The sequence below is a fragment of the Crocodylus porosus genome, unplaced genomic scaffold, assembly GCF_001723895.1.
Source record: "Crocodylus porosus isolate Cpor-Errol unplaced genomic scaffold, CroPor_comp1, whole genome shotgun sequence".
NCBI classification, from domain to species: domain Eukaryota; kingdom Metazoa; phylum Chordata; order Crocodylia; family Crocodylidae; genus Crocodylus; species Crocodylus porosus.
The window spans coordinates 3,635,656-3,658,475 of NW_017728931.1; the positions used below are offsets into that span (position 1 = coordinate 3,635,656).

The 22,820-nt window shown below is 42.2% G+C and overlaps 1 protein-coding gene across 1 annotated transcript in view; it reads left to right on the top strand.

Annotated features, from left to right (window-relative positions):
- Positions 1 to 22,820, top strand: part of LOC109316191 (bifunctional protein GlmU-like) — a 65,570-nt gene that overhangs the window by 33,906 nt on the left and 8,844 nt on the right. The window lies entirely within an intron of this gene.

Below are 22,820 nucleotides of genomic sequence, written 5' to 3' on the forward strand. Positions count from 1 at the left end.
AACTGAAAAGCTGGGGCTCTTTGCAATTCTCTGGCTGCTGGAGCGCCTGGCAAAGGGTACAGGCTATCGGGGTGGCACTGATGTAGCTATTGAGGCCTCAGGGAACTCTGTGTCAGACTTGGTATACTACAATCAGAGCAGTGATTAGAGTTCTTTTGATCACAAGTTTAGTTTTCAGCCTATCAAGGGAGTAGGGGGTGGGATACATATTAATGTCTTGCACTGGGCCCACATAATTTCCCAGAGGGTCATGAGGTCAGGTTTGTATTTAGTTAGCAGTAATGATCTCGTTAGGGATCTGAATGGACCACCGTCCAAGCTCTTTCAGGGATATGAGCAGGCCTTCCCCTCACCCTTCTTTCCCTTCCTTGTGTGGGCTTACACAGGACATGAACTGTGATTAATGGACTTCCAGTGCTTAATAATTTGCAAAACAGTATTAAACAAGGAAAGTTGAGGACAATTGGAATTGGATACAGGAGGGGCAGGAGGTGGTTGTAAACAGAACCAGTACAATCCAAGTGCATGGAATTAACTAAGATGGATGCATACAATGTCACAGCTGGCAACTGGCAGGGAGCCAAGCCTCCATGGCTATGTCCAGGTGGTCAGGCTGAGCTGGCCTTTTAACTTTGTAAGTACTGAAAAAGGGAAGAGAAAAAAAAAAGAAACTCCTTTTGCAGTGGGAAAGAAAGTAAGAGGAGACCATGGAGCAACAGAAAGAAAGAGATTAAGAAGCTGAGAAAGTGACAAGCTGATAATAGAAAACACTTTCAATAGTAGTAATCCTTGACATACAAGGACAAATATGAATACTTTTGTTCTTGAATTTAGATTAACTTTCAGTTCAGGAGTAAAACTTTAAGCAACTTCATATGTTTGCGTCTCCCGGAATACCAGGCAAAATGGAAGTTTGTAGTTCATTGCCACTGACCCTGTAAGAGCGCTTCTTCAAAGTGCATTTAAAGAAAACTGTATGGGTCTTGGTAGCAGGCAGATAAAAAGCCGAGAATGAAATACAAAGTAGAGAACAAATAAAAATACCTGTGCTGCTTTTCTCTTTTCTCTTTTATATTGGCATATCCTTGCTGTGTGCATTTACTATAGGTAATGTCCCCAGCCTCTTTAACTGAATAAAAGTGTTTGTATCTGAATACATTTCTCAGTGCATTTCTAAGAAGACAGGTTTCCAAAAGAGGGCATTCAAAATCAGGCAGTTAGTAGGAACACATTGTTCCTAAGATCAGAGGCAACAGGAAACAAAAAGGGGGTGAAGCAGTGATATTTTGATGGTGTTTGGGACACATTATCATGAGGTCCAGAAAAACAGGAATGGTATGAACACTGTTTGAAATGTAATAAACAGCATATCTTATAAACAGAATTTATTTTCAGTCAAGCATAAAGTCTTTCTAATCCACCTGAAAATGATTGCAATACCATAATGAAGTGTTATTGGGTTGTTTTTGTTTTGTTTTTCTGCAAAGGGGCAGATAAGAATAAATGCTCATTTACCTCTTTCCTGGTTTCTTACAGCCAATGTGAGCAAATGTTTCAAAAACTGGTAGATAGAATAAAAAGAGAAATGGGTGAAACTCTGAGATTCCCCAAGGCAGTTTATTTTTTTAGTTAAGTAAAGTAAAAACCACCCTAGCGTAATAAAAGCTAGCCAGCCCTCCAGTGTCATTTCCCCACTGCCACAGAAAAAGCGGCTGTGAAATAAACAGCAAGAGAAATGAGCTACATTAGCAAGAGTAATGAATACACAAAGTGTTAGGAGACTAAGGGGACCTGACATCCTTACTGAGGAGGGCAAAGGCATCAAGAAAGTCCCCCCCCTCTCTCCCTCCCTTGAATTCTTGCTTGTGGCCAAGGAGATGAGCTGAGGGTCCCTCAGGAGGCTGGAGCTGAGGTAGGGGGAGAAGCATTCAGCCTCGAGGGGCTGCCGCTGGCAAACATGGCAGTCCAAGTCATGCAACATCAGACCGAGATACAATAGCATTTCACTGATGCAGCACTTTTTGCCCCACGTTTTATCCAGTAAGGATGACTGACAGCTTTACTTTATGATTTCCTAGCTTCTGAGGGTATTTCTTTGATAGATGTCCTTACAAGTCCCTTTCAGGAAATGGCAGGCTGTGAAGGAAAATACAGCTGGGGAGGTTATTTCCCCACCCCCTCTCTCTAAGCATCAGGCCTATGAATTTATCCTAGACTAGTGTTTCTCAGTCTGTGGGTCCCAACCCAAAAGTGGGCCATAAGAATCTATAAAAGGGTCATGAACAAACTTTAAAAATGGATTCTCTTTTAAAGGAGAAAAATGTGGGAAACTGTAGCTTTTCAACTGCAGGCTGGCAGAGCTCCAGCTTGCAAGGGGCTGCTTGGGGCATTCCCCACACACCCACTGCCTGCCCAACACACTGGGGGGCTGGGGCCTGAGGGCAGGAGAAGTGGGTCGGGAGTGAGGGGCACTGAGTTGGGACTGGTCACTGATGTTTACAAATGGGTCCTGGTACAGAAACGGTTGAGAAGCACTGCCCTAGACCACACTGGATTCTGAGAGGTGTTTGCCACTCCTACACTTGGGGCTTATAGATGACCTAGCACAGTGGCCCCCTGGTCTAGGTGTGGCTCCTCTAGAGCAGTAGTCTCCAAACTTTTTTGATTGTGCACCCTTATCAGTAAAAAATGTTTGAGCACGCACCCCCAATATATGTATATTTATTTATTTATATACTATATATATGTACTACTGTACTAATATCTTATGTACATTATAAAACATACACAAAAATAGAAATTAAAAAAGGATGAGATAAAAATTAATATAAATAGAAGTTCTAATATTTTCTTCCCGCACCCCAATGGATCGTCTTGCGCACCCCACTTTGGAGACCACTGCTCTAGAGCCTACTGGAGTGTGTATGGGGGCTTGGTGGGGAGGAGTGATTGGATTGGTCATGTCACCCTGTCCTATTCACTTGCATTTCCCTACCTGCTGGATTTTTTTCCCCTTCTGTGCTAGGGCATCTTGAGGGCAAACACTTAGATGCTGTAACTAAGCCACCCATGTAACGTACTCTTGTTTTTGAACTTCCCATTACTGTGTCAAAAAAAATTACTAAAAGTTGAAATTCCCTGGGCCTAGTCTTGGCTCCAAGGTGAAAGTTATTCTGCAAAGTTTGAAGAGAGTTGGCCTTGGGTTTTTGAGCACCAAACATCAACAGTTTGCATTTTTCTTCTGAAGCATTTCTGATTAATGTTGGGATTCTCAGAAAACTCAAACAGAGCTCTGTTCTGAAGTTTTAAACTTCCCAGGTAAGTGGTCCTCAAACAGAAGAGGCCACTATACCTGTGAAGAAATCTACTTTGTTTTGTGACTGGATTGTATGATTAGAATAGAGCTCTCAGAACATTTCTTTTCTTTCTTTTTTTGTAAATACCTACTTGTATGAAAACTGAATTCAGTTTGTGTCAGGGTTTGCTTTTCACTACTAAGAACTTATTGGCAGGAATGTATATAGAAACAACGAATTGTAATTATTTGGAATGGGAGGGAATTTTGAAGTCAGAAATAAGATTCGCACAGAAAACTTGATTTAAAAAAAAAGCTGCCATTTTCCATGCAGGAATAGAAGTTTATACGTTTTGGCCCATGCATCCAGTGCTGAGGCAAGACCCAGCAAAGCACCAATGCACCCGCGTAACTTAAATCACATAGGTGATCTTAGCCATGTCAGTGGAGCTGATTTGCAACAGCCGAGGGACTCAATCACTGTACATCCGTGAAAATATTACCATTTATTTTACAGATCTCTTAAAAGATAAGGTTGAAGCATCAAGTCCAGTGGTTGAAAAGAGAAAATAAAGAGGATCAGAGATATAACCACCATGTACATATGATAATTTGCCTCATCTTATCTTGTATGAATTATTAGATACTGAATAGGAAATAAATCATAATGTCAGGGCCATGTGCCATTTTCCTTTTCTGTATGATTTTCAGTATCCCAGTCAGATAGATTTCTTCCCTCTCACAGGACCCTTCCCTTTAATTGAATTATGCTGCTGACTAGCAAACAGAATTCACTCTTGGGTGAGATGCAGCAAAATTACCATTTGATGAAACAATACGTTACACTTTCTTCACCTGAACAAACATCCTTCAGGAAAACTATTATGTAGATTTCCTTGATTACAGACTATTGTCCCTTTCGATCTCAAACTTCATTTGCCCTAATCAGTCATGGAACATATAACTGCATGAATATTGTATATTGAATGCACAGATACACTTGAACTATCCTTGACAATTGTTTGCCAGATATGTTGTTTGGAACTTCAAAAGAGCTTCCCAATGCTATTTAATTATGACACTGCCTGCTGAAGACAGTCAGTTTAGAAGACAATATTATGACAGTGAATAATTTGGTAATTATTCAGCACTTCTTGGAATCTCCAGATATCTAAATTGAGTTCCCCTTCTCAAGGGTGAAGGCATTTAAGAATGATTAAGACAAAATACCCTCCACCTTAATTTTTCTTATGATTGTTGAAGTTTCACCTTATCACTTCTCATTTACACTGATAATTTGACATTGAAAGTTTTGGATCATTGCTACAATAAAAGTAGGTTCATATCTATGATATGTCAAGATTCATGACTACCAATTCTTGTGATCTTTATTACAAACCTCTCAATATAATTTTTTTAATCCTTACCTCCTGGAGCCATGTGATTATATTAAAATTTTAGCTTTCCTTTAAAACATTTCTAATCCTTAAGACTGTAGAGAAAGATCTTTCTGGGAATCAAGCCAAATGTTCAAAAATGAGAAGAGCAAGTAAAAATGACTAGTATAGAGAATAATTTAAATATCTCAAGTTTTAAACCAATCTCATGGCTTTTTAGGGAAGGGAGGTAGAGGGGGAGACCTGATATGACTTTTAATGCTTGCAGCTGGCAGGGCTAAGATGTATCTCTGTAGGGAGCACTTTATTGTCCGTTGATTTGCAAAGAAGATATGGAAGGCACAGAGAATGAATGTTGGGTTATGAGACCAAGCAATATATACGCGTTGTTAGGGAAATAATCAGTCTAGTGAATAACAAAATCAGGAGCTCCAGCTCAGAGTGCAAGAGCTCCGAGTATTGTATCATAATGAATCCGGAGTGATAGTTTTACAAATATTGACATTTAACCTGCCGCAGCAGCAGGTTTGATCATATAAATGACATATGCCAGCAGAAGTTGTGGAGTGGGGGAAAAAAAGCACCATAATTGTGTCATGGCCTTGGACATGAACATGAACAGGGTAGAATCCTGCTACCACACAAGTCATAGCTGCCAGTAATTTCAGTGGGGCCAATATTTCATAATAGTAACCCTAATTATATTCCTGAAATTGTGCGTGTTTCTTCAAACACTTTAACTTCCTAAAGTATCTGAGTGTGTTTCTAATGATGGCTTAAAAACACACATTCCCAAATGTGACAAATAGAGTAAGGAAATCCTAACTGATATGAGATGGAGGGACAGCGGCTAATCTGATTACAGTAATGACATTTCTAATTAATTTACTTGGGGCAGTGATTGCTGAACTGCACAGTTATTAGCAAGCTTGTCCTGTTTACAGGAGGGGTAATAAGTATTCAGAAATGTGCCTGCACTATGTGGGCAGGATGTTGCGTCAAAGAGGAGAGTTTTGTTCCTCCCTTTATGTATAATCTGATCCATCTGCTTTGTCAAAAGCCTGCTCCTACATTCTGTTGTTTTTGTAACCCTCCAAGTGCCCTGCACTTTCATCCCTCCCTCCCCACCCTTTTAATATGAAATAATTTCCTATAGACTTGTGGCATAAATACCTTTAGGTGAGTGCAAGTTGGCTGTGAGCTTTATATGACTACCTTTACTAAAATATTGTATGTACTGGTTGCTTCATATGCCTGATTAATTGGTTCACCAACCTTATAATTATTGCATTTGTAATTTGTAACAAGGATTAGTTAAAGGCTTTCAGTCAGCTAAGTGCAAAAATATTATCAGGAGCTTTGAACCTATAAGCTTAAGTTCCTTCTGAGGCTGGGCTATTCATCAAGTGTAAATTCTACAGAGTTATGTATCCTGACTACTAGAGATGCTTCCCAAAATGTCCTCTTCTACTTTGCATGAACTTTTTCAGGCTTCCACTGCACATGCCCACATTTAAGAGAGGCAAGTGCACACTGTTCCATTTCAAGCATAAAATCAGTACTAACTCCAGCAATATCAGGAATGAAAGGAAGAAAGCATAACAATAATCATTTACCAAGTCAGCTGCTAGTTTCATTTATTAGTGTTTTAGATCTCTCACTGAGCTAATTATGGTGAATCTCATTAACTTGATGGAGTGGATTGGGAAGTGAGGGTTTCCTGAGGCTGGCTGCTGATGCAAACTGTTAGTGTATCTGCACTGGAGGTTAGTGTCAAGAAATTCAGATTGCCTTGGTGTGAAACTGTTAACTCCAGTTGGCTGGTTCATTTTTAGTTTAGTCTGACATGCAGCAATGATAACTTAAAATTACACCACTGCTGCAGGGTGAATTCCATGGGCTCCTGTAACAATGTTTCTCCCTTCCTGAAGAACAAATATAATTTAAAGACTCCAGAGGCCATATTCTTCCCACTGGTGTCATTGTTACTTTGACTCCATAACTGTACTTTTAACTCGTGGATATTTGTTAAAAGAGCTCATGCTTATGGCTGATTTTGCTCTGTTTCCCATGGAATGGACTAGATTCCTTCCTGAAGCCTAAATGTGCAACTTACCACTTACCCTATATGGCGCAACCTTTTACATATGTGGCCCTGTACTGTATTGCTTTTAAGAAAAGCAATGATGATTATGGTAATGAACTGTTGTGAAATCAATGCTTGTCTCCAAATGCTAGTCTTCATCAGTTAAGCAAAGTTAAGCTATTTTACTTTAAATGTTCACTTGCTTTTGTTAAAGGGAGTGCAGTTGATAAGACATTCTTTGTATTTCACTTTTTCTTGAAAAGAGCACATATTAGGTTCCCTGTTTCTCTTGGATAAACTGAGAAATCGCTTTGCAGACAGCTTCTAAGCAAACCAATATCACCAAACACAAGCATGAAAAAATCATGTCAGTCTTCCAAAATCATGAGATTTGGTTTAACAATCATGAGATTTTTTTTTTTTTGGAACCATTAATTTTCATGTTTTCTCATCTTTTTCTGGAATTGTGAAGGCCATAATTTTATAAATTATGGTGATGAGGGGGATGATATTGATAATGAGATTCTTGTGTCATTGCATGAGTCAAGGAGTTGAGAATTTAGGAAAAACAGCAAATTTTGTGAGTCTGGCCGTAAAAGCACAAAAGCATTAGAATAGACTAGAACACTTCTATTGATTGTTTGTCTATCTGTTTTATATTGAAATGTCCTAAGAAAACTGCAGGACTTAAATTAATTGAAGGATGAAGCTACTGCTCTGAAAGTCTGAGGTGGCCTTAAGCAGAGGTCTAGTGGGTGTTTGTGTGTTGTGAACTAGAGTTCTAACAAAAGCGGTAGTGCTCCTAGGTGAAAGACCTCCTGAATGATATTTTTGCAATAGTGAAAACTGAGACAAGCCTATTTGCTATATTCCATCATCTCTTTGATGGTGTTAATTGTATAGGAAAGGGAGCTGTGAAAATGGAATGGCTGCAGTGTCCAATAGTTACCCAATGGTACCAATTTTTAAAGTGTCTCCTGAATGCACAGAACGTTTACCACCTGCTCCAGAGTGGGGCCTCTGGCCAAATTAAAAATCCTAGTATTTGAATATCATGAGCCAGCTCCCCAAGAATATGAGAGGAAATCATGAAATAAAAAAAAACCTCACATAACCCTCCCCTTCTTTCCTTCCCCCAAAAGAGTCCCCCCCCCTCCATACACACAAGTCTAAAATTTTTTAAAATGTTTGTCTTTTAGCTTTATATATTTTATAGTCCATTTGGGTCATGTTGTCAAGTTTTTCTCTGCAGTCACAAGGGCTAGAAGCTTTCTTTCTAATGACAGCTGAAATTCTCAGTTAATCACATGACTCCAGAGGCTGGAGATTTAAGTGACAAAAAATACCAACTACTGCAAACTTGTGCTAACATTACAAGAGTTGCCAGCAATTGTTGTCCTGCTGAACAGATACTTTTGCACCCTTTCTTGTTGATGTTGCCAGGGGGTTGGGATAGGGAGGAAGGTCATTAAAAATAATCTATAAGGCACAGTAGGTTCAGTACTGGGACTCTAGTGTAGTTGGGGAAACTATCAGACCTCTAAGCTCACATGTGTTTGATTCAAACAAATTTTATAGCTGTGTCCTTTTAAATCTTGTGTGGCTCATGTGAGATATCGCAAAGCCATAGGAAAGCTTTGATTGTGGCAACTTTTAGCACCTGCCTATAATTCCATTTGATTTGCCACAATAAAAATAATGTTTTGACTTCCAGTCTAGAAACTGCCTTTCACTAAAGATCTGGCATAGGGGAACGAGTTGGAAAGGGAGGGGAGGGTTGCAACATGAATAGCAGCTCTAACCAACCTTCCAAGTGAGAAAATTACATGTTTAGGTTGGATGGGATTATAGCAACAGCCTCTTTGCAGCCTGTATTTTCTGAGAAGTCAAGCAAACTTTTTCATTTATGCTCCTTGGGCTGACTAAAGCTTAAGGGCTTGTAGCTGCTTACAGCTCTAGTGCCTTTCTATGCTGATGGTGAAATAAGGCCAAATCAGAACTTTTTTTTTTCTTTTTGGCTACATGATGGCTAAATAATTTAAAATGGAGAGTTTAAAATTTGATATTTAGACCTGAGTTATGAATACCAAATAATCCCTGGCTAGGAACATATGTCCTGCAATTAATCTGTCAAACCTTCCCCTTCTCTACTTTATCTGACATGAATAAGAGCTCAACAGAGCTAAAAATACAACCACTTATTTCAGTTATTGGGTCCTTGGGTCCCATCAGTGGAAAGAAACAAATAAGTATTAGGGTCCTAAATACCTTTTGAGGATTTGGGCCGAAGGGGCTAGCAGGAAAACTAACTCTATTTTTAACTGGTCTGTAATAAAATGCATTATTACTGTTATTGTCCAGTTCTTTGTCAGTAGTTTATGGTGGGCTTTGGGCTATACAGAATGTGGTGATGCCAGTGGCTCGGTTTGTTCAACAAGTCTACTTGGAAGCTGGCATAATGCCCATTCATCTTTTCAGGTGCTAAGTGTCAGGTGGCTTACTAATTAGAAACTGGTAGATTTCAACTGGATATGATTTTCCTTCTCAGCAAGTCTTCACATTTTAATTCTTGACCATAACGAATTGACTGACTGACTGGTAAATTAGCATCTAAGACTGCGTGTAGATTAAATGGGGGTGTGTGTGCACAACACTTTAAAGCAGGCTAAATGCTTTTGCACTGCTTTAATGGTGTCGGTGTTTACATGCCTCGGCGGTGTATTGCGCATTAATTCCAACCACTGTAGGAAATTTGATGGTGTAATGCACTTTAAAAGACTCTGAGGAGTTTTAGTTTGCTGCCCATACAGCTGCAGAGCAAAGCACTGGGCTCTGTGCAGCTCTGCGGCTTGGCAGCATCCTGGGAAGACAGGCTCTGCCCAAGAAAAACGGTGAGCCTGATTTCCCCTCTCCCCCCCTGGAGCCTGCCTGCCTGGCTAAGCTGCGTGGGGGCCTGTTGCTTCCCTCCACGGTTGCAATGCCCACCAGGACCACCCGAGCCGGGTACCTGCAGGTGGGTGCTGCCTGGGGGTGGGGGCCGCCACTGCCATGGAGGGAAGCACCAGCCCCCACTGCAGCCCAGGGACTGCCTCACCCATCGGCAGCTTGCCCTCCCCTCCCCACCACTGAAGAGGTAGGTAAGTGGGTGTGTGCACAACACAAGGGTTTAATCGGCCCTAAATTGAAGCAGTGTTTTTCAAAACCCACCACTTCAATTTAGGGCCCCCATTTCATCTACACATGCCCTAAATTGTCCCCTGCTGTCTTGACTGCTCCTGACTGTGTTCCTTGCCCATTTCTTGCCTCTACAATCTGTGGCAAACCCCACTGCTGAAGTGGTTTTCCTCTACTTCCCCATGAATCCCTCTACTGGCTCCCTTGTACCTTACTGCATCAGGCTCCACCTCCTTATCTCCCCTGCTCCATGTCTGTCAAAATGTTATTCCCAGGCACATTTCTTATTACCCTGTATAGAACCAGCAGTCCCTTACTGCCATCTAGTTCTCTAACCCAATCCCACTATCATTCTCCGTTCTCCACAGTTGTCTTTGCCCCTTGCAGTCTGGTCCTTTTCCTTCTAGCACCAAGCATATCCACCCTTTCATGCTCTCTGTCTTCTTTCCAGTTAATTTCTCAAGTAATCCCCACTGCTTTCCCTCTCTACTGCTGAGCCCCATTCTAGTGTCTTATTTAGGCCAAGAATAGACATTCAAAAAGCCGAAGGAGGAATCTGGCTAACCTATGAGGGTTTCCATAAGCGGCCTAGGTTAGATTGGTAGTGAACAAAACACATTTTCATCCTTTGGTGCAGGGAGGAGGGCAGAAGAGTTGTGCAGGCTGCCTACATTGGCTGAGGCCAGCGGGTTGGGGGCACTCCTGTATGCTAACCAGTAGACCTCATAGGCCAGAGACTGCCAAGTGCAGCCAAGCACCCAGGCCTCCCCTGATTGGCATGGGCGAGCACATCCCCAACCCCCTGCTCCCCACAACCACTGTAGTACTCTGGAGCCCTGTAGCTGCAGGCCAAAAAATAGTCTTGCAGCATCCCAGATGCCCATGGCCCAGGTACCTGCAAGCAGCGGGCAAGCCACGGAGGTCGCAGGGTTGCATCCATACAGGCCCAGTCCCAATGTTCTGCCCCATGCTACCGCAACCCACTAGAGGTGAGCTGTCCCCACTGGCTTCTGCTTGTAGAGGGTCCATACGGGGGTCTGGATGGCAGGATGCCTGGCTACTGAGATATGGTTTTCAGGGGCCAGGGTGAGGCTCTGTGGGGCTGTGCCCAAGTGTGGGGAATTTCCCAGGCTCAATGTTAGGTGTGTGTGTACATCATGGGGTGCTTCATGATGGGGTGCAGGCCCAGAGATGTGGGTGTCCAGGTTCTAGGGCTCATGCAGGGGACACAGATCCCCCACCTCCTTTCCACCTGCCTGTGGCTTACAGATGTCTTGAGGTAGGACGCAGGGCTAGGGATGGGGTCTGTGCTGGCTTGGCTCTGGGAGAGCTCCAGGGTGGGGCCCACTGGGCACTTGGCCAGAGCAGCCAAGTGCAGGTTGTGTACTAGTGTACCTCCTTGTGAGGGGAAGGTAGTAGGGGGGTGCAGAGGAAGCTGGGATGCTGGTGGACAGTGACTTGAATCAATAGGGGATCTGGTACATAAATTTGATTCATTGGTCTAACCTAAATCAATTATATATGAGTGCACATTGAACCAAATCTATCTTGGACCAGATTCCATTTTTAAACCAAGTCTGCGTGCACCAAACTTCTGTAAAGTTACAGGTTTAGATCAATTTCTGACCACATACACCAGTTTATGTTTGTACCTGGCCTGAGCCTGTAGACTCTTTGGGGCACCTCTTATCTTTCTATGGGGCAAGTTGTTGGTGATCCCTCTCTCTCTGTCTTTCTCTCTCTAGCTGTTTATGAAATAGGGTGATAGGGGTATGAGCCAGGTGAGTGGGATTTTCAAAAGTGCTCAGTGTTGGCCTGACTGCTCCACTGAAGTCGGAGGTAAAACTCCCATCAAAGTCAATGGGTACAAAATGAGTTCTTCCAAATCTCCACCATACATGTCTCAAGTGGCCCATGACTAGCTTTCCCCCATGGCTCTTTCTGGGTCATGCAGTTCTGCATGATTCCTTGGGCAGACTGAGGAGCTGATGTTAATCGGAGCCCGTGTGACTCTCTAGGTCATAAGTCAGTTCAGCCTCCCTCCATGCCTGTTTGTTCCTGAGCTCCACCGAGAGTACGAGCAAGGATGGTAGCAGCTACTAATTAGGAACCAGGTTTGTCTGTACAAGGTACTTCTAGGGCCTTCATTACCATGGGATCTCAAAGCACTTCTGAGTTTTTAATACTTAACTTTCCTGTGAGGAAGGAGAATGCTGCTGTTCCCATTGTATAGGTAAGGAGCTGAGGTAGGTAGATATTAGACAATTTGCCAAGATTACAGAGGACATTTACAGAAAAGCTAGGGATGGATCCCATTCCCCCAGGTCTCCCATGTCTAGGCTAGGGGTTACCTATCTATGGCCTGTGGGCCATATATGGCCCACTGAGCCATTCTGTCCAGCCTGCAAAGCCAGGACTTCTGTGACTTTTCAGCAATGGGGAGAAGCAGCACCAGTGGCCAGGTCAGAAAGGCTAGCCCATCTCAGGCTGAAGTGGGTGATTTTAGCCCAGCACTCCTGAAGAGCTGTAGACCCCTGTCCGACACTTACACCCTAAACACAGGGCTATCTTTCTTCTCTTGGGCATTCATCAGTTCACTATTTGGGTATAAAAGGACATAAATGCTTCTCCCAATTCAGATGACATCACAGACCTCGCAGGCTTTGCTCTCATGGTTTATTACAACGTAAGCAAAATCCTTCATCATCCTTAATTCACGGGTACCTATTATTTATTCTCTCCATATGCGTTGTGTGTGTTTGTGGGCTGCATGTACAGTTAGATAAACTCTTATTTATCAGCTTCATAAAATATCCCTTATGAGAGGGGCTGTGTGAGGATGACCCAGATGCACAAGAGGAAATGTTTCATATCTCAAGGAGTGCCTTATGGGCACCCTAGACAGCCCTTCCCCCCACCCCCTTGTGCATCATGCATAGAACATAATGGTTTTAAAAATTAGAGCATCTGCTTAACTAAGAATTATGGACCTACTGTGCATAACAAGTGGAATTTAGAATACAACAGCCTGAGCTGCTTCTTGTCAATATTAAGGAACTTGGACATTGTCTGCTATTGTGGTGAACCCTATATTTACAATCAGTCAGTTAAAACCTTGAGGCCTTCTTTGATATATCCATTGCTGGGTTTTCATGTCTCCAGTTAAATAAATGGAAAGACTCTGTCCACTACTTCTGTACAGGGATAGCACCTCCACTGAGATCTCCATGAACAAGGGTACACGGCCAGTGCTGTACCCACAATTTCTACAAAAAACATGAGGTTTAGTAAGTGGTTTTAAATGTATTCCATCTCAGTGGAGACATGTAGTTCAGTCTCAGGGACTGAGACCCAGTTCAACAAATTACTTAATACTTTGCGCTTGACTTTTTTTTAAGTCAGTGGGTCTAAGTATGCACTCTCACCTTTAAGGACATGCATAAGTACTTTTGTGCATCAGAGCTGCAAAATCTGCAAACGAAGTCACAGAGGTCTGTGTAGAAAGGTGGTAAGTGAAACCCTGAAATGCATACTGAGATGAGTAGCACTCTACTGCCCAGCACTGCTCTGCAGTTGTACTGCAGGGATGAGCATGGTGGAAGAGCCTGGAAAGAACCGAATAGTTCATCTTTCTGTCCATTAGTTTGCCAAGATGACACTGGTGATATGATTAATGCATTTATAATGTGCCCTATACTTGCATAATAATTTATAAGTATTAATAAAGGCAGGGTACGTGCCCCAAAGAGCTTCTATCAGAATTAGACAAGCAAAAAATACGAACATGGTAGACAAAAGAAGGGTGTAGGTAAAAATGGGATACAAGTTAAATCTGGTACAAATAATACAAAGATCGTATCTGAAGACAAGGGGCTATGACAGAGGCCCTGGACACACAACACATTTAAGCTGGTTTAAATAAAGAGCAGTATATCATATACAAACCTATCCTAGGGTAACTCACTGAAATCCAGTGTAGAATTACCCCAAGAAAAATGAAGGGTAAAACTTCCCTGGTATAAATTACACCAGTGGAAGTGTCATGTGCCCACAGCATATCCCAGGTTAGGCACTTGCTCAGGACGTACAGGCCATTACCTGCTCTCCTGCTATGTAGTGGTGAAGTACTGTAATCAAACCTATGGTATGCGGCTTCTCTGGGAGAGCTGGTTGTCTACCCAGTCTGGATTCTGGTGGAATTTGCATTGGTTTTCAAAAAGGATTTAAAGTATACCATTGTACATGTTTTGAATATCCAAGTCCTGAGGATAGGATTTAGCCTGTAGAATCTTTATTACTCGTGATGACTTATGAGCCAGAAAGGGAAGATCTAGACTGACTCCTTGATGCCGCATTGAGTTTGCAGGGCCGGCAGCTAAAAAAACAAAAAACACATTATTATTAATTGAACTTATTGAATGTGGGAATAAAATAAGAGGCAGCACATAAGGAATCCCATGAGGTAATTCCTACAAGTCAGTTTTCAGGGCAGGTCTGTGCTCCAGAGTAGAATTTGTTCATACTTATGCCTGTCTTCTGAGGTAACCTGTATTAGACTCCAGTTTGTTTTCTCAGCAGCACTTTCTTTGGCTTTGCACCTCCTGGGACAAAATTTTCAGTTAAAACATACAAAGATTGTTTGCCATATTAAAAGAGTGGGGAGGGGTATATGGGAGAAAGAGAAAATGTTACTGAATCAATTCAACTCTGGTGCTGCACAGGAGAACCAGAGGAGCAGGGTATAACTAAGGCAACTGAAACGCTTTCTTTCAGATACAGTTATCTCATTACCTTTTTCTCCTTAAGAAATCCCACCTATGCTTTTGATCTTCCTCTATCTGTTGTCATCCGGTGTGTGTGAAAAGAGACAATAACATGATACTATGGCAAGAAGGTCTGGGGCCAAAATGCCCCTTCAAACATGGGGCAACATGGAGCTGTATTCTGCGGTAAGCACCGGGGCAGTGCTTGCCAGACATTTTAGATCAGTGGACCACTGTTGATTCCCCCAGATTTCCTCCTGGATCACCGTGTGCCCATATAATAAAGCTTTTAATTGAAAAGGAGGGAGGAGTGATGTAATCCATAGACTGGTTGGTATGGACCACCAGTCATCTATAGACCACACTTGGGGACTCACTACACTAGACACCATTCCCTCTTAAGCCCTGTTATATGGGAATGAGTCTGGAATTACTTATTTGGATTCTAAAAATAATTGGTTTTAAAGAGTGGGTTAGGGGAAATTTCCAGGTGATATCTGGGGTGGAAAGCTATGCTGCCCCCTAACATGGTATGGTGTTCTGAGACAAAAGACACTTGTCTAAGTAATTTCAGTGCCTGATGATATCAGCAAGCTCCTATCTAAAGAGGATGCAACACACAAAGAGAAGATCAGTTAAATAGAACTGACCATGACATCCACCCTCTACTGCAGTGTTTGGTGTAATGCAGAAAGATTCTTCCAACTGCTTGTTTGCATAATGCCAAGAAATTTCCCAAATGAAAAAGTATAGGTTAGGCCAGAATCATCAGATGCGGGATGGTTCTTCATCAGCCAGAAAGGAAATAGTCGTCTCAAGAGTTCAGATGCCTTGATGCTTGCATCATATGAGAAACTGAATATAATAGCTTTATTATCAGAGTAAGGTAAGTTGTCCCAAGGTGGTTTGGACATGGCTAATGGTGGTGATATTGCCTGCATAGAGTGTACCCTGTGGAAATGCCTTTTTGGGCACAGGCTTGTGCCCTGAGGTTTGATGAGCTGTTACAACCAAGAAGGATTAGAGGGGGAAATACTTTTCCTCTTGTATCTCCTCTAGGAGAAACTGAAGGGGCACTGAAATAGCCTCACTTGAGGGCACACCTCATTACTACATTAAGTCAACAACCACTTGAGTGTCCAAGGATTTTGATAGAAGCTGGATGTTGAAAGGATGAAGAAAGAGTGGCAAACTTATCTGATTTCCACTTACCTCCAGAGTCTGCTGAACACAGCTCTCCTCACTGCATGAAGTGTGATCCCAGATGGAATAGTACTGCCCTCCGCCACCATAATGACTGGTCATGGTCAGGAGCTTGTAGACAGAGGGGCCTTATGAAATGCCAGTTTGGCATGTCAGGGCTATAGCATGCTGGCCTGAGAATCTGAGAAGGAAATTAACCAAGTCCTTCTGAGACACTCAGCCCTGACATGTAGCAAAAGGGGCATCATCTGCATTAAATTCTGCTACACTTAAATCCTTGCAAAGAGATCTTGCACAACGGCCTGTTTGGCATGATAATATTGCTGGAAACTGTAAGCAGCTATTGGGACTGTAATAGGGGGGCCTGCTCAGGGCCAATCTCAGTGTGGCCCACCCACCTGTTCTTGGGCTAACTGTCTGCATTCTCACCCACCACGCCTTGTTGGTATAATTAATTAATAGATGTTAATTAAGTGGGAGACTGCCCATTTCCTGCCCCAATGCCAAGGGGCCCTATCTGCGTCTCCTTTCCCCCCCTACACCACAGCCCAAGCCTTGCTGATGGCATCTATAGTTCTTAACATCACCGGCCCCCACAGTGGGACCCAGAATCCTACTGTTGAACCCCTACCTGGGTTCCTCTCATCAGGCAGTCTCTTCCTCCTTCATACCGGGCAACATAGCTCCCTGAGCTGCTTCCCCTTCGGGTGTGATCCCCCCACCGGGACCTTTGGCTCACTGGCCCTGGCTCACCTCCAGGCCAGTCAGAACCCCAGGTCTTCAGCTCTTGGGCGTTCCTCACGGTGAGCCCCTGGCAGGGCCTGATGAGGGCAGCCTCAGATTCAAAATGGCTGCCCTCATCAGGCACCTGGCAGCTGCCAGCTCCAGGCCCTTAAAGTGGCAGGCACAAACAGTGCCCTGCCACAGGGACTCTAGGGAGAAGTGCTACAAAGTTTTTCCCATGAATTCAGGTGAGACCCCCTCCATGTATAGCTGGAACAGGGAGGAGGAAGCAATAGAAGTTACAGACTGCAGCTTGAAAAAAAATCTTTTTTATTCACCATTCTTTTTTTTTGTTAGGAATAAACAAACATGGAACAGTCATGGTTCTTCATGGCTACTTGCAAGTCATTCTTTTTTTTTAGTAAGAACGGTAATAGTGATTAGCTGTTATTTAATGATCAGTTTCCCAGTTGACCACTGGGACTGGGATCAGTTCCCACCCTGTTGCCAACTTCTTGTGTGAACTTTGATCTCAATGGGAGTTTGAGGATTTGGGCCTTTGTATCTTTGTGCCACAGTTCCCTCTGTGCAAAATGGGGCTCATAATGCTTTTTTTCTATTATCTTTTGTCAGTTTTGGCTATTTAAATGGTGAGTGAATTAAAGCAAGAACAGTCTCTTATCCTGTGATCCGGTATGATGAAGTCCCAAACACAATCTTTGTTTTTGCTGCAAAAAATAGTTATTTTTTTACACTGTGATGGCTATCTTAATGTAATGTCCTAATGGAGAAAAGACAAGCAGGGGGTCTCAGCTCAGTATAGTGAGTTGAGATCAATAGGCTATCCTCTGTTTGTGCCTTATCTAAACTAGCTACACTGAAGTAAAAACAACAGTGTCTTGTCCCAGCTAGGATTTTACATCAAGATTACTATCTCAGTGTTGAAACCATACCTTTTTACAGGCAAAATATAGCCTCTGCTTAAGTCTACCATGTATTGGAGCAGGGTAGTATTGCTTTAAATGGTTTTGAGACCTCTGGTTGCATTTACTGTGTTTTAGAACCTGTTAAGGTCAGTTAGGGCCTTGTTACACGTTACAGTGTGAGCCACACAAATGTTGATTGGCTTAGTGCTAGTTTGTAGTCACACCTTCAGCTTGAGGAGCACATCTGTGGGGAGTGGCCAAACCTTAATGGAACAGGAGTTGGGTTATGTGGTTCAAGAGCTAATCCTGCTGTGGAGTGGTATAACTTTGAGCCGCATAACAAGTGTTGCTAAAGTATGGTCAATCCAGGGCTTAAGAGCTCCAGGAGCCACCCAAAATTAATGTTGAACAAGGATCTTAGAAAAGCAATGTATGTATATGTATATGCCTAAACCTTTAATGTTTGTGCATAGTTTAATAAATATGATGAGTGGTGTTGGTTTTTCATGTTATTTAACTTTAACATAGGAAGTCACAGTGAAGAAGAGCAGCATGGGAATTTAAGAGCATGAGGAGAGAGAATGGGAGACTGGGGAGAAGAAAAGCTCTGGGAGGTGGCAAGGATTCATTAAATATAGGTAATAAAAGATGCAGTACAAGGTTCTGGTGACAAACCAATGAAGCTTCCCCCTACCCCCCCTCCTTCATTGTTTATATTGTCACCGGATCCTCACAATAGAGTGATAGTTTAGCCTTGTACTTCATGGTTCATTATCTATTATTCTATTTATTAATGCATTCTTGGGTCTTACTGATGTGACAAACCATCCATGCTTTTCTCTTATGGTTTAATAGGATTTTTTCTAAAACCCCTCAATGTTTACATAACCTTGCAATTCACAGTTATCTGTCATTTATTCCCTACTTTACAGGCACTCGATAGAGCTATTACCGTTAAGGTTCTTTCAGCCGGCACATTATAACAGTAGTATATTGCAGATTAATATTCTTCAGTTCTTATAATGAGTGTTTCAGTGAAATCAAATTCAGTGAGCCTTTGGAGGGGCACGTGCACCTAAGTGAATGGGAGCCGTGGTGTATACTGTGTGAATCCTGAGTCAAGAGGGAAGAATTCTTTCTCTTCTCCTTGGTTAAAAAAATTAGATGATCAGGTCCTTAGCTGATGTAAATTGGCACATCTCCATTGCCTTCAGTGGAGGGAATGGGCTACATTGTTTGATCCTAGTGGAGGAGCCAGCTCAAGGTGTCTGAGATCACTATGTAGTCAGAGTATAAGAGAAGTTTTGTATGTGATCAATCATGCAGGCTGGACTGTCAGAGGCACCTGGAGGTGATGTCGGACTCATCACTCCCTCATGCGCCACTGGCTACAGAAACAGATGTCCCATTAGCTCAGTAATGACCAACCTTTTTGGCAAGCATGCCACAAGTTAAGTTGCACCCCAGAAACAAGGAAGAGGTAACTTGGCTCTTGGCAATGCCACCTAACATCTCCTCTCACAGCAACACCCTGCCCCCACTCTGCTCCATGCATTCAGGGGCTGAAGCTCTTTCTCCTCATTGCAATGCCTCTCTTTTCTGAGCAGCTGGGGCTCACATGCCACACACAGCAGCTGCCTGCACCACTTGTGGCACATGTACTGTGGATTGGCCAACCCTGCTTTGGCCACACTAGCCTGTTCCCTGCACTCTTGCCTGAAAATATTGCAGAGAAGGTTGCCAACACAGTACAGAGTCCCATGTAACATGTCTTTCTGCCCAATTGCACCATTAGAAATTTGCTATTGAAGGAGAACCAATGCAAGCAAATGCAATAGAGATAGAAGGCACTCAAGTGGCATCACTAGGAACTGGGGGGCTCTTTTCCAGCTATGAAATGTGGCTACTAAAGACCCTAGCAATAAAAGCAACTCCAGTAAGGGGCCTAAATCTTGAGCTGGGCAAATCAAATGGTGAAGAAAAGAAATTAGTTTATTTTCCCTATTCAACTGTCTGTCTTCCCAGTCAACCTGATTGCCAGAAGCACTGATGATGTTGAATTGCAAAAATTTGCCCATAAAAGCCTACACTGTGATAAAATCTTATTCTGTGAAGGCCTCTACACCCAGCTATCAGGTAGCAAGAACATGCTGTCTTTATGGAAGTAGGTTCATCTTCTAGTGGAAGTCTCCATCTTCTCTTAAGAAACAACTAAGTCACACAGCCCCCCAAAAAGTAACATTTGGAATAGTGTTGCCCTTCTGCCATGTGAGAACAGATGATAGGAACTCACAGGTCAACTTCCCAATGGAGGAAAAATTCATGAACTGGAGCTTTTGTAATTTCTTTGTGTGACTTTTTTGACACATATATATACACACACATGCATGAACAATGTCCCTGAACAGAGATGATTTCAAATACCATGCAGGCAATCCTCTCTTGCAGAAATCTCATCTGAAACACTAATTCTGGGTTACCTGGTAGCTTCTCTGTTCCCAGAATTGTCTCTGCATAAAGATTTAAACAACAACTCTCCTGTTGTTTGCCACACTGCCACCAGAGAACTGGAGTTGCAACCAAATAAAAATCTTTGTGGAACCAGGAGTGAAACTGTGCAAGTATATGGCCAGTGGATGTGCTGTCTAATTCTCCCTCAATAGCAGCCATGGAGGTTACTTCATCCTATTGGGAAGCAATATGGGGTTATGTCCTCAGAAATTCCCTTTGTTATTGTTCTCCGTGTATACCATGGCAATGCTTGCTGGCCCACCTGAAATGAATGTTCAATGTACACTGCTAACAATCTGAATAGATTAGAGGGGAATGCCTGGATATTTGGGTGCTTGCCTTCAATAGAAATTAAGCACCTAAAGAAATATGTTAGAGGAGCTGAGCTAAAGTGTTTTGTCTTGAATCATGTCACAGGCAGGTAAGCAATAAAGAAACAGAAGCCTGGTTCCCTGGGACCACACTGCCTTGTCACTCATTTTTGCTTTATACAAGGACAGAGCTCTCAACTCAGTCAGGATTTAGCCTTGATAAATTTGTTTAAACACCTTTTATAGATTTATAGAACAAATGACCAAAATTGCCATAGAACTACTTGCTTACATATAAAGGAGTCAGAAGATTGTCATGCTGTGACGTCACATGTTTATTAGCAACGCTCATGAATTAAACTGGAGACCTCATTTATGATTTCATTCATAATCCCTTCAAAATGAGTTAGTACTAGTATGTGATAAGTGGATTATGTGTTAGGCCCAAGTAAAGCCAGCCACAATTAGTGCTTTAATAAACTGGTTGTATGCATTACTAAGAACTCAGTCATGAGGGAATTAACATATTTACAAACCCTAATTAGTAGTTTGTTACTGTGATACCAAATTTAAACAAATCTGTAGCATCACTGACCATCTGGGTTAGAAATCTCAGTTTTGAATTTAATTAGGAAATAGTTGTGACAGATAATTGGTCCTTATTAGTTAGCTAATGATCAGCTTTCCCTTAATTGAAATGAAGATCCCTATCCTGCAGTTTTGTGCAATATATTAGATGCAATGGGGAACAATCAAAAGATGCTCTATCGTTTGGGGCTTAGGAAACCACAACAATTGATTAAATGCAAAAATATAGTCTAATGAATAAAATGCAAATGACATAGCTTTAAAAGTATATGACATCTCTGGCAATTAGGGAGTGATTTGTTCACTTTTGTTTCTATTTCTTAACTATAAAAACTACTTCCATCCTGTGTAAAACAAACTAGGCAAGCTCTAGTCTGCAAATGCAATTTTGCTTCCAGCTTCTGCCTCTGGCTAACCTAAAGAGTCAGGCTCTGCTGTGAGCTGTGTACTAAACCCATGACTGATGTAGGTCAGAGTAGTAGAAGTCTAGCTGACTGTCACTCTGTTCTTGTAACTCCTTCTGTCTTTGGTCTTATTGGATATGTTAGGGCTGGTCAAAGACTTTCCTAAATTGTGCTGATTATAGTGAGGCTCATCAGTGAGAAAGAGCAAGATTTTTGTCATTTCATTCATACTCCACTCTCCCAGGGCACACTCCCGACATTTCAAGCATATGGTCACGGATAGATATAAATAATATGGAAGCCCTTGAACAAAGGATGAATGGCAATTCTCTGTAACTAATATGGCCACTCCACTGTCCCTTATTGATTTTAGATACTTGTTACCCCACATTTTTTTATTGTAGGAATATAAATGCATTTGGAATATAAATGCAATAATTATTTGGAAATTCACAAACTGCTTGCCTTATTCCCAGCATTTCTTTAGGATATCCCTGGAGGATCTTTTGGGTTTTTTTAAATTCAGGTTTCATAGTTTTGCAGACTTACCAGTATAGTTTACAGATGCAGCTGTCTGGTTTAGGTACTTAAATGACCCCATCATCCCAGTCACCCCAGTGCTGTGTGAGGTAAAGAAATGCTGTTATTTCCTTTTTGCAGATAGAAACCTAAGGAACAAAAGCCATGTCTACCCAGTAAATTTCACATATTCGGCAGCAACAACTTGAAGCATGCTGTGCTGCTCCAGGCAGACGTCACCTAAATTGGAAGTAGTGCAAACAGCAAGCAGGCTAGTTAGCATGGGAAAGCTAATTAGCCGGTCACTGCAGTGCTAATTAGCTTACCCAAAGTACTGGGTGAATGTGGGCTCTGGTTTAGGAGGCAGCCTGCCTGGAGCACCATGTAGACCTGGTCCAAAACACCAAGTCCAAAGTTATACAGAAAGTCTCTGACAGAGCAGCCCAGCTCAGGCCTAGGCTAGCATTGTAACTCTTGGACCATTGCCTGTTGGACAACATAAGGTGCAAAGTTTCTAACCTCGTGGTTTGTGGTACTGACCTTTACGCAGAGCACAACCTGTCAACATTCCTCATATTCATTTTTAAAGACTTTTAACCCCCCCCAATTTTAAAAACATTTCTGATCATATCCCTCTTGAACAGATGCATATAAAAGCAGATTGACTGTAAATTAATGTTTTTCCCCAAAGGTGGAACATAAACCATGATGGTATAAAAAGAACCTGATCTTGTACACTTTGAAAACACTCATTGATTTCAGTGGGTGTTGGGCACATCCATATATAGCAAGTTCTTCGAAGCAAGGACTCCTTTTTTGTGCCTCCTCCAGCAGTGAGCCAATTGCTGGCTCATCCTAATGGGGAAGAAGATAAGTATCATTTCCTGCAAACCTTTTTACAGTACAAGTGAGCGTCTCAA